Source organism: Microtus pennsylvanicus, chromosome 8 (assembly GCF_037038515.1).
Source record: "Microtus pennsylvanicus isolate mMicPen1 chromosome 8, mMicPen1.hap1, whole genome shotgun sequence".
Lineage (NCBI taxonomy): Eukaryota > Metazoa > Chordata > Mammalia > Rodentia > Cricetidae > Microtus > Microtus pennsylvanicus.
The window spans coordinates 66,753,763-66,766,191 of record NC_134586.1 but is presented as its reverse complement, the minus strand read 5'-3'; the positions used below and the strand labels follow the sequence as shown (position 1 = coordinate 66,766,191).

Below are 12,429 nucleotides of genomic sequence, written 5' to 3'. Positions count from 1 at the left end.
GTCTCTACAAAAGATATATTTAAGATAGTTATTTGATGGTATTGAGGCAAAATAGATATATACATGATGTAAATAAATAAATGATAAATAGATAGTATATAGATGAGTAGATAGAGAACATATTCCCTATATGCTTCATGGCACCAGAAGTCATGACTAATTTACACTATGAAGAAACAGACTGAAATAGCTGCTGTGTTTGAATCTCCTGGGAACAGAGTAACTTGGAGATGAGGGAAGAATATTCCAGCTGGGTTGACTGAAAAGTTCTTGATTTGTTTCTTAATCAGATTGTCTCATGAAGCATTTGTGTACATTTTTTTTTGCATGTAGCTATATAAAATTGATTGTGGAGAGAACTGTTGGAATTATTTTAGGGAAATTAACTGGATAATCAATGTTGTTGAAACCTGCTTGCCTGACACTAAGTAAATCCTAGTCTCAGGTGAAGCTGTCTTTGTGTTGTGCTAATGTCAGTTCCCATGTCAAGTTCAATTATTATTTTAGTAATAAAAAACAGCATCAACAGCACCTGGAAAGTTTGGGAAAATGCAAATTCTCTGGCTCAAATTCAGAACTAGCAGCTCCGTCTTGTGCTAAGACTTCAAAACATGTGTTTCAGGTAAGTGTGTAATTATGAAGCACACTAAAATTTAAAAATCTTGGTTGATTGTAAAATTGTATATACCAAATTGTTTTAGAGAGCTCCAGTTTATATTCTTGGTGATTCTATTAGGCTGAGAACTTGAGATCAAGGTCATCATACCATCTGTGTGGACAGCTGATGATGAGCTTAAAATTACATTTATTAATTCAGTTCCACATGGCATGCATGCGTAGGTCAGAGGACAACCTCCAGGAGTCAGTTATTTCCTTCTCTTGTGTGGGTGCTCAGGACCAAACTCAGCTCATGAGGTTTCATAGCAAGCTACTTTATGATGTGTTCTCTTTCTGCCATCTCTACTGATGAGTTTTTTTTAATGATAAGAAAAACATATAATTGAATCAGCTAGTGGATTTACCCCTGTCAGGTTAAACTTTAAAGATAGTAGAAAAGCTATGGGAAATTTTATTGTTATAAAACATTAACATGCTTACACACTTAAATATACACATTCACACACACACACACACACACACACACACACACACACACAAAAACCACGACCACCATCACCTTAAATATACCAAAGGACATAAGTAGTGTCCTCACATTTTAAGGGAAGTGAATTAATGAAAAATATTTAGACAGTTGAGAACAATAACTTTTAAAATGAAGATGAGTACTTAAATGGTCTTAGAAAATGGAAAAGAAAAGTACAAAGCTGATACTTAAATTATGAAGACTGTAGAAATGTCTAGTACAAAAATTACATAAAGGTTTTATGAATGAGGCAAATCAAAAGTAAATTATTAAGATGGAAGAAAAATTTTATTAACAGCAAATTATGAAGAAATGGGAAATGAAAAAGTAGATTTTAACATAGAGAAAGATATGCTAATATTTATACACTAAAGTCTAGTTGGCAAATTTTGTCGTTGAAGTTTCTAGTATTAGCAAGCTAGAGTGGTTTAAGTTGTGCAAGTTTGTTGTTTTAATTGTAAAGCTGAGTTTTAAATTTATGTTTAAAACAAGGGACATCAATTGCATGGGACATCTTAGATCAGGAGACATTCTAAACAAAGCAATGACAATATCAAACATGTCCACTCCTAAGCTGGGTTAAGTTGATACGGCCAATTTCAGAACACTAAATTTTTTTTTGGCACTGGATGTTCTACAAATTTACAATCTTTTGGTGAAGTCCTGGGCGCAATGTAAAATGAGACTCAGCCACAAGCATTCAAACTGAAAGATTTTGCTTTTTGTTTCTACACATCATGAGGTCTGTCAATCATCCTTTTTTAGGCCATTCTGTTATCAGTTCCACTGGGACTTAGTTTCACATTTTCATACTGATTTATACTCTTGAGTATATTTAGTAACAAAACTATATCATTTTGAGCATTTTTGAGAATAAACATGTACTCTAGGAGAGTTCACTCACTCATTAGACAAAATACATTCTTTTCACAAAATTCATTATTTTCTTTATATATTTTGGAGATCAGACCTTTGTCTGATGTGGGGTTGGTGAAGATCTTTCCCCATTCAGTAGGATGCCTTTTTGTCTTAGTGACAGTGTCCTTTGCTTTACAGAAGCTTCTCAGTTTTAGGAGGTCCCATTTCTTCATTGTCTGTGCTACTGGGGTTGTACATAGGAAGTGGTCTCCTGTGCCCATGTGTTGCAGTCTACTTCCCACTTTATCTTCTATCAGGGTCAGTGTGGTTAGATTTATATTGAGGTCTTTAGTCCATTTGGACTTGAGTTTTGTGAATGGTGATAGATATGGATCTCTTTTCATTCGTCTACAGGTTGACATCCAGTTCTGCCAGCACCATCTGTTGAAGACGCTGTCTTTCTTCCACTGTATAATTTTAGATCCTTTGTTGAAAATCAGGTGTTCATAGGTTTGTGGGTTAATATCCGGGTCTTCGATTCAATTCCATTGGTCGACATCTCTGTTTTTATGCCAATACCAAGCTGTTTTCATTACTATCGTTCTGTAATAGAGTTTGAAGTCAGGGATAGTAATGCCTCCACAAGTTCCTTTATTGTATAGGTTTGTTTTGGCTATCCTGGGTCTTTTGTTTTTCCATATAAAGTTGATTATTGTCCTCTCAAGATCTGTAAAGAATTTTGTTGGGATTTTGATGGGAATTGCGTTGAATTTATAGATTGCCTTTGGTAGAATTGCCATTTTTACTGCGTTGATCCTTCTATTTTCTGGTATCCTCTTCAATTTCTTTCTTCAAAGCCTTAAAGTTCCTGTCAAATAGATCTTTCACTTTCTTGGTTAGTGTTACCCCAAGATACATTATGCTATTTGTGGCTATCATGAAAGGTAATGTTTCTCTGATTTCCCTCTCTGCTTCTTTATCTTTTGTTAATAGGAGGGCCACTGATTTTTTGAGTTGATCTTGTATCCTGCTACATCACTGAAGGTATTTATCAGCTGTAGGAGTTCTTGGTAGAGTTTTTGGAGTCACTGATGTAAACCATCTTATCATCTTCAAATAATGAAATTTTAACTTCTTCCTTTCCAATTCGAATCCCCTTGATCTCTTTATGTTGTCTCATTGCTATGGCTAGAACTTCAAGCACTATGTTGAAGAGATATGGCAGAAGTGGACAGCCTTGTCTTGTTCCTGATTTTGGTGGAATGGCTTTGTGTTCCTCTCCATTTAATTTGATATTAGCTATTAGCTTGTTATATATTGCTTTTATTATATTTAGATATGGTCCTTGTATTCCTAACCTCTCCAAGACCTTTATTATAAAGGGGTGTTGAATTTTCTCAAATGCTCTTTCAGCATCTAATAAAATGATCATTTTTTTTCTTTTAGTTTATTTATATGATGGATTATTGATAGATTTTCATATGTTGAACCAGCCCTGTATCTCTGGGATGAAAGAACTCAAGAAACTAGACATTAAAATTTTAAATAACCCAATTAAAAATGGGGTACAGAGATGAACAGAGAATTCTCAAAAGAAGAAGTTCAAATGGTCATGTTGAACTTTTTTAGCGATCAGGGAAAAGCAAATCAAAACAGTTTTGAGATACCACCTTACACCTATCAGAATGGCTAAAACCAAAAACACCAATGATAGACTAAACTGGAGAGGATGTGGAGTAGGGGTACACTCATCCATTGTTGTTGGGAATGCAAACTTGTCCAACCACTTTGGAAATCAGTGTGGCAGTTTCTCAGGAAATTAGGAATCAATCTACTTCATGATCCTGCAATACCACTCTTGGGAATATACCCAAGAGATTCCCAATCATATTACAAAAGCATTTGTTTAATATGTTCATAGCAGCATTATTTGTAATAGCCAGAACCTGGAAACAACCAAGATGCACCTCAAGGGAAGAATGAATAAAGAAAGTGTGGAATATATACACATTAGAGTACTAGTCCGTGGTTAAAAAAAACAAGGACATTGAGCCTATAATTAGTGATCTTAGAGAAGCTAAATAAGGAGAACCCAAAGACAAACATATAGGCATCCTCCTGAATTTTAACCTTCATCAGGCGATGAAAGGAGACTTAGACAGAGACCCACATTGGAGCACCGGACTAAAATCTCAAGGTCCAAATCAGGAGCAGAAGGAGAGAGAGCACGAGCAAGGAACTCAGGACAGCGAGGGGTGCACCCACACACTGAGACAATGGGGATGTTCTACCGGGAACTCACCAAGGCCACCTGGCCTGGATCTGAAAAAGCATGGGATAAAACTGGACTCGCTGAACATAGCAGACAATGAGGACTACTGAGAACTCAAGAACAATGGCAATGGGCTTTTGATCCTACTGCACATACTGGCTTTGTGGGAGCCTAGGCAGTTTGGATGCTCACCTTACTAGACCTGGATGGAGGTGGGTGGTCCTTGTACTTCCCACAGGTCAGGGAACCCTGATTGCTCTTTGGGCTGAGGAGGGAGGGGGACTTGGTTGGGGGAGGGGGAGGGAAATGGGAGGCGGTGGTGGGAAGAGACAGAAATCTTTAATAAATAAATAAAAAGAAAAAAAAAACAATGACATCTTGGATTTTGCATGCAAATGAATGGAAATAGAAAACACTAACCTGAGTGAGATAACCCAGACCCAAAAATATGAATATGTTATGCATTCACTCATTAATGAACTCTAGCCATAAGCAAAGGACATTGAGCTTATAGTTCACAAGCCTAGAGAAGCCAAATAACAAGGTGAACCCAAAGAAAAACATACATTGATCCTCCTGGAAACTGGATGCAAACAAGATCGCTGGGCAAAAGTTGGGAGCATGGGGGTAGGGGTAGAGGTAAAGGTGGGGATGGAGGAAGGGGAGAGGGGGAGTAAGAAGAAAGAACGGAAAAACTGGGGAAAGCTTGGGGGAGTGGGAGGGTAGAGATGGAGGAAGGGCGGATATAGAAGCAGGGAAGAAGATATCTACATTAAGGGAGGCATTTTAGGGTTGGCAAGAGACTTGGCTATAGAGTGGATCCAGGTGTCCACTGGGATGTCCCCAACTAGGTCCTTTGGCAACAGAGGAGAGGGTTCCTGAACTGTCCTTGCCTCACTATCACACTGATGATCATCTGGAATATCACCATAGAATCTTTGTCTGGAGATGGATGGAGATAAGGAAAGAGACTCTCATCAGAGCAATGGAGTGAGCTACCAAGGTCCTGTTGAAGAGCAGAAGGAGAGAGAAGATGACCAAGGAAGTCACGAACATGAGTGCCCGCTCTGACACAGTGTGCCTGATCTAATGGCAGCTCACCAAATCTAGCTGGACCGGGACTGTACGAACCTGTGATCAAACTGGACTCTCTGAATGTGGCTGCCAATGGGGGCGGACTGAGAAGTCATTGATAATGGCACTAGGACCTATTTCTACTGCATGTACTGGCTTTTGGAGACCCTAGTCTATTTGGATGCACACCTTCCTAGGCCTGGATAGAGGAGGGAGGGCCTTGGACTTCCCACAGGCAGGGTACCGTGCCCTCTCTTAAGGAGGGAGGGGGAGAAAGGAAGGGAAATGGGGAGCAGGAGGGTAATGGGAGAAGGGGAGGAAGTGTAAATTTTTGAATGGAAAAATAAAAATTAAAAAACAGAAAAAAATCATTATTTCCAAATGTATCCAAAATATATGTAAGAAATAAATATATGCCCTTACAGGAAATAAACAGAAGAGTTTCATATGCTTTGAAATTTAGAAGAATAATTGCAATGTATATTTGGGTTGAAAATAGATTTTAGAACAGAAACAGTATTAAAAAGCCAAAATAGAGAATACTAAATTTTTTGGCCTTTTGTACAATAAAATTATGTTCATATTATAATCTCAGTGTTCATCTAAAATCTCAAGCTGCCCTCAGTGTGACTTTAAGTTGACCTTCTATTATATGCAAGATATAGCACTCTGAGCTCCAGCACCACATCTGCCTGCACTCCACATGATCTAGTTCATACTAATAATGGACTGAACATTTGAAATAATAAGCAAGTCACATCAATTTAAGATTTTCTTTATAAAAAACCATGGTGTCTCTTCACAGTAATAAAATCACCAAGACAGATGTTAGTACTACAGACTGGAGTACTGTTGTGATAGGTTGGACTTTGTATTTCTTTGGAGAAATTTAGACTTTGGTAATTTGGATTTGGACAGTAGTGGACTGCTTTAAGTACTGCTTAGTGGGCCATACTAATAGGAACATGGAAGATAGTGGTGTTAATTGTTTTTTTCAAACTTTAGGGGGTTCACTCAAGAGGTTTCAGAGTAGAAGAATTTTCGTATGTTACCTAGAGAGCATTCTTCTGATATTTTGGTGAAGAAAGCGGTTCCCTTTTATCCTTGTCTGAAGGGTTTTCATGAGGCTATAATGAATGGTTTTGGGTTAATTCCTTTGGAAGAAGATATTTCAATACAGCCTTATATAGACTGTTGTGTGGATATTAGTGGTAGCTCTAATAAAGACTTAAAATGAAAAGGAGCAAGCTGAGTAGAGCAAATTACAAAGGAAGTAAATTTTGAAGAGAAAAAAGCACTAGGAAGTAAACCAAAGATAAATCCATGTTCAAGAAACTAACAGTATTAATAAATACAATAAAGGGAATTGTGAATGCAGGGCAAGATGCTAGCCAGCTAAATTTTCAGTGTTTGGAAATATTAGAGCTGGGTGTGTTCAGGCACACCTTTAATTCCAGCACGGGGAAGGCAGAGGTTAGTGGACTTCAGAGTCTGAGTCCAGCCTGGTCTACAGAGCAAGTTTCAGGTCAGGCAAGCTTAGGCAATGAAAGACAGAAATCTTGTAAAGATATAATAATGAAAATTACATGTTTCAGGCACAGCAAGCAGCAGAACTTGGAAGCTTCAGGCATGTGGTTCTAGCTCTAGTGTTAAGCATAGAAGAAATGGGTTATATAATTTGCTTCTGCACCCAAAGAATGCTGCTGAGACCAGGCATGTGTCAGCAGTGGCCCTGAATGGAGCCCTAAGAGAAAGTCCATTTCATGATGTTATAAAATTGAAGCCTGGATTCCCTTGGAGGACCCAGGATGTTAGAGATGCCAAAGTTGTGGGACACCTGCCTAGGATAGCTGCTAGGAGAGATGGAATCAGCATAAGAGAAACAATGCTGTAGGCAACAAAGCTGAATGGAGTTGGAGAAGCGGAGAGTGTTTTCCCATCCAACACAGAGATGTAAAGTTTGGAGTTTACCCACATAGGTTTTGGTCTTGCTTTTTTTCAGCATTTCCGTGCTATGCTGCCCTCCCTGCATTTTGAATGCGTATCCTTTGCTATTGTATGCTGGAAGTATGTGATCTGCTTTTTGATATTGATTTTTATAGGGGGGTTACAACTAACAGATTATCATGCATATAATAAGAGACTTTGGAGATTAAAATAACTTTGAGACTGTTATAGACTATGGAGACTTTTGAAGTTAGACTGAATGCATTTTTTTTCATTTTAATATGTATGTAAGCTTTTGGGGGTCATGGAACAGAATGTGGTGGTTTGGCAAAACATGGAACTATTAGGAGGTGTGGCCTTGTTGAAGGACATGGGTCACTGTGTGGGTGGGCTTTGTGGTCTCTTTTGCTCGGGTGTCCCATAATGTGACTTTCAGTCAACTTCCTGTTGCCTGCAAGATGTAGCACTCTCAGGTGCAGCACCACATCTGTCTGCCCTCCACCATGCTCCGTGTCATGATGAAAATGGACTAAACCTTTGAAACAGTAAGCGAGTCACCCTAATTAAATGTTTTATTTAATTGCTATGGTCATGTTATATCTTCACAGCAAAAAACAAAAGCCCTAATTAAGACAACAATCTTTATCTCTATCATAAATTCATTTAATTGTTGTTGATATTATATTGGTTGATATCAATTGTCAATTAGAAAAAACCTAGAATTACCAGCAGGTTCTCTATGCAAGGAACTCTATGAATGATAGTAGGAAATTTTTTTGACTGGGTTATTCATATTGAGAAGATCTGATCACTGGTGGCATCCTTGAGCTAGGATCCTAGATTGCCTAAAAGGAGAAAATGAGATAAGCGCAAACACTCATTGCCCCCTTCTAACTGCAGGTGCTTTGTAACAAATTACTTCAAGCTGTTCCAATGCTAACTTCTTTACCGTGGTGTAAGTGCACATGAATTATAGATCAGTACAAAGTATTCCTTCCTTAAGCTTCTTTTGCTAAGATATTTTATGTAATAGTCCAACTATCCAAGTTACAAAATAAGACATTTCACAATATATCTTCGTCATTGTTCTATTACTATGAAAGACTCCGTAACCAAGGCAATTCTCATGGAAGAGAGCTTTATTGGGGGGTGTTTACAGTTTCAGAGGTTTACTCCATTATCATCATGATAGGCAACATGATCATGGTGGCCTGCAGAGAGAGCTACACCCTTATCTGAAGGTGGAGAGTGACTCTGGACTTGGCATGGACTTTTGAAATCTCGGGATCCACTCCCAGTGCCACACTTCTTCCAAAAGGGCCAGCCATCCTAATACTTTTAATGCTTTTATTTCAAATAATGTCATTTCCTGATGAGTAAACATTAAAATATATGAGCCTATGGAGACCATTCTCATTTAAACAACCACACAATAGTTGTCATATTCAACATTTTTCTGTTTTCAAAAAAAGGATTCAAAAGCATTAGGTTAGTTTTTATATTATGTAGATACAAAGAAGAAATATCAAATATTTCATCTATAAATTCTAACTCAAAAGTAACATCAAAAGTAACATGGTGTTTCTTAAAGTGAATGAAAAATTTCAGTTTTATATCTAATATTGGTTATTACATTTTTTTATTTCTCTTTTACCATCAGCAAGCAGGGACTCTATAACTACTGGTATTGAATTTCATTGAATACTGAGGTCAGAGTGCATCTTTTACTGGTATGTCTGTATGTTACAAATATATATTTTACATTATACCAACACAATGTAAAACCACCTTATAGTAGAATATGAATTAAAGAACATGATCCAAGAAAGGTGCCCATAACTTAAATGGACAACTCAATGATCACCATTCCATTCTGGAAAAAACAAATCCTGATATTTCCACTGGGTCACAATCCGTTTCTCTACACACAGAGAAAATAATGGTCTAACTTTTATAACTGCTATTTGTCAAATTATTTGAAATTTTATTTTGATGGGTCACCTACAGAATCACCCACTCAAAATTATACTTTGTGAGATTGTCTCTGCATGTTGGGTAGTCATATGTCATTGATTCTCATTGTATGAGCTGCAAAGACTACTCAGAAAAAAAAAAGCATAAGGACCTGAGTTGAGATTGCTGGCACCCACATGCGAATAACATCAGTTCACCATTTACACAGGTGAAAGGCTTAATCAAATGAAAAGTATATGAAAATCTATATGGAACCATACCCTCTTCCAACTCAAAAAAAATCATTTAGAGAAATAGTTGAATAGAGATGACATAAATGAGAGAGGAAGCATATGCTCAGGATAAAGAGTATGTGGACCGAAAGATTACTGAGGCTAGCTTATCAGCTCTAACAGCCAATAAAATAGTAAGTTCCAGGTTCAGTGAGAGACCCTATCTCATAGAAATGAGATGGGGAGCAGTAAAACAGGATGACAAATGTCATTCACTGGCCCATTCATGGGAATGGACAAACAGTTGCACGCTTGTTCACACATGTGTTTGCAACACACACAGACAATTCAATGTAACACACTATCACAGTGCATATCCATATCACAATGTAGCAAGTCCTCTCAAAATAGATTTTGAGTTTGGGTTATATGTTTTCACTTTCTGCTTTATGTTTACAGTCTCGGGTATTCATAAATAACACTGTCATGTAACTCCTGGTTCCTGTCTTTTAGCACATGCAGAAATCCAATTTTTTCCATATATATAACTTTTTTGTTTTTACATTTAAATATAAAAATACTACTCTGCTCTTTGTTATAAATGGAGGACCAAGAACTAAGAACCTTTTCTTCTGTTACAGCAGGGCTGTCCCTCAGGCGACACACTGAGCTGTCTTCATGGAGGGCATAAACTCCCCCAAGCAAGGGAAACACAGTACAGGGGAGAAACCTCCAACTGCTCCTCACCTACCTTCCATTTGGAACAGAAAGTTAGCTGAAGAACTAACAGCTCTCCACCAACAGGGAATAGTCAATGCAAGCAGTGGACCCGTGCTTTCAACTATCCTGAAGAAAAATTCTTCCTCTCACAAATATACCCGCTCTGTGACAGCTATGCCTACTGGACATGCATTCCTGATGAGATGAAGGTTACCTTCCCTTTCCCTCCCCCTCACCCACTAAAAAGTTAGATAGAAAAAAAGAAGAGGGTTGGGTGTGTAGAAATTAAGAACTTGACCCCTCTATTCTGACCAATGAAAGCAAGATTAACTGGGCAAGAGGAATAAAAAGACCTTGATATTCCATCCTTTGAGTTACAGTGAGGTCAACTGGGACAGGAAAGAGTTGGAGTGGGATGATTAGGAAGGGCTCAGGATCACTCAAAGCCTAGTCCACTTAGTTCTTGTATTAGAACGGCTCATCGCCAGTCTCGTTGAGAAGGCAAGTGTGGACGATGGCTTCTGTCTCGGCAAAGGGGTCACAATTGACAGAAGGGCAACAGTCTCCTGGCCAACAGTCCGGGGAATGCGGATGCTGGCACTGTGGTTGGCAACACCAGCAGAAAAGTCGTTGATGTTGGAGGTTTCATGGAATCCAGTCAGGTGCCGGGCATTGTCCACCCCCCACCCCTTGGGATCATAGGAGCGAATGTGGTACTGGTGCCGCTTGCTTAGTTTCTCAATGGCCTCCTCAATGTACTTCAGACCTTTCTCCTCCCGCATGGCCTTGGTGCTGAAGTTGGTATGGCAGCCAGCATCGTTTCAGTTCCCAGGAATGGGCTTGGGATCAAAGGTTGCTATCACCCCGAAGTCTTCACATACACAATGCAAGATGAAACGGGCCACCCAGAGATGATCTCCCATGCGGATTCCTTCACAGGGTCCTATTTGGAATTCCCACTGGGCAGGCATGACCTCTGCATTTGTTTCTGTAATCTTGACTCCAGCAGACAAGTAGGCCCGGTAGTGAGCCACAATGATGTCCCTGGCATAGGCTTTGTCTGCTCCCACACCACAGTAGTATGGATCTTGGGGCCCAGTGAAGCCATTTTTGGAAGGCCAACCAAAGGGGTGTCCGTCTGTTCCCATGAGAGTATATTCCTGCTCCATTCCAAACCAGGGTTGCTGATTGCTCAACATGTCCATTATCCATTTACAGTTGTGTTTTAGATTGGACTCTGCAGGCTTCCGGTTATACTTGAAAACTTCAAAGAGCACCAACTTGTTGGGCTCCTTGCAGAAGGGGTCTCGAAACATGGCAACCGGCCTGAGATACATGTCACTGTTGGAGCCCTCAGACTGAAAGGTATTAGAGCCTACTCGGGTAATTCTTCTACACGCTTGGGCTCGCAGTCCAGGGTGCGGGTCTTGCAGCGCAGCTCTTCGCCGGTCCCATCAACCCAGATATATATGGCCTGGACTTTCTCACCCTGGGTCAGGGACATGTACATTTGCTTGATGCTTTTGTTCAGGTGGCAACTTGCTGAGGTGGCCATGGTGGAAGGTGTTCTTAGTGGTGGCCGGCGGGATGATGGATGGGGTGGACAGACCACGAGAGCGAGGCGAAGAGAGCAGAGAGGAGATGGGTGTGGGGCTAAGACGGTGCGCTCTGCTTCCATTCTTGGCTCTCCAGAAATACAATTTTTATTTTACATCTTTGTTGCTGTTTCCCCTTTCTCCTGTTTTCCCAGTTTTTCCCCTCCACCCTGCTGTGTTACCATCCCCAATCTAGTCCTCTTCTACTTCTGCTTAGAAAAGGACAAGCCTCCCATAAGAATCAACAAAATATGAAAAAAACAAGTTACAATAGAAACAAGTACCTCCCATGTATTAAGCCTGGCTTGGCAGTCCAGTTTGGGAATATCATTATTTTTAATGTTATTCTTGTGAGTAGAATCAGTAAACAATGTATGCGTATATTATCAACGGTAATGAATTATTTTGAATAATTTTCAAAGCCTCATTCCAACTTAAGTTTTCTGTTAGCTTCCGTGAACACCCATTTTGTTTTTCTACATAGATGGATCCTTAGACCAATCAAATATATGTTGAAGCCCGTTAATGTTTACTCTGGATTTATCAGATTTTCTTAAGATTAGGGAACTTGTCCAGTAGATACTGACATTGAAAATGTATTCATAAACAGTTGTCTGGTCTTTTCTTCTGTTT

General features: G+C 39.2%; 1 pseudogene; it reads right to left on the bottom strand.

The window, feature by feature from the left end:
- Positions 1-10,657: 10,657 nt before the first annotated feature.
- On the bottom strand, positions 10,658-11,884 carry LOC142855561 (glutamine synthetase-like; annotated as a pseudogene).
- Between the last annotated feature and the right edge of the window lie 545 nt (positions 11,885-12,429).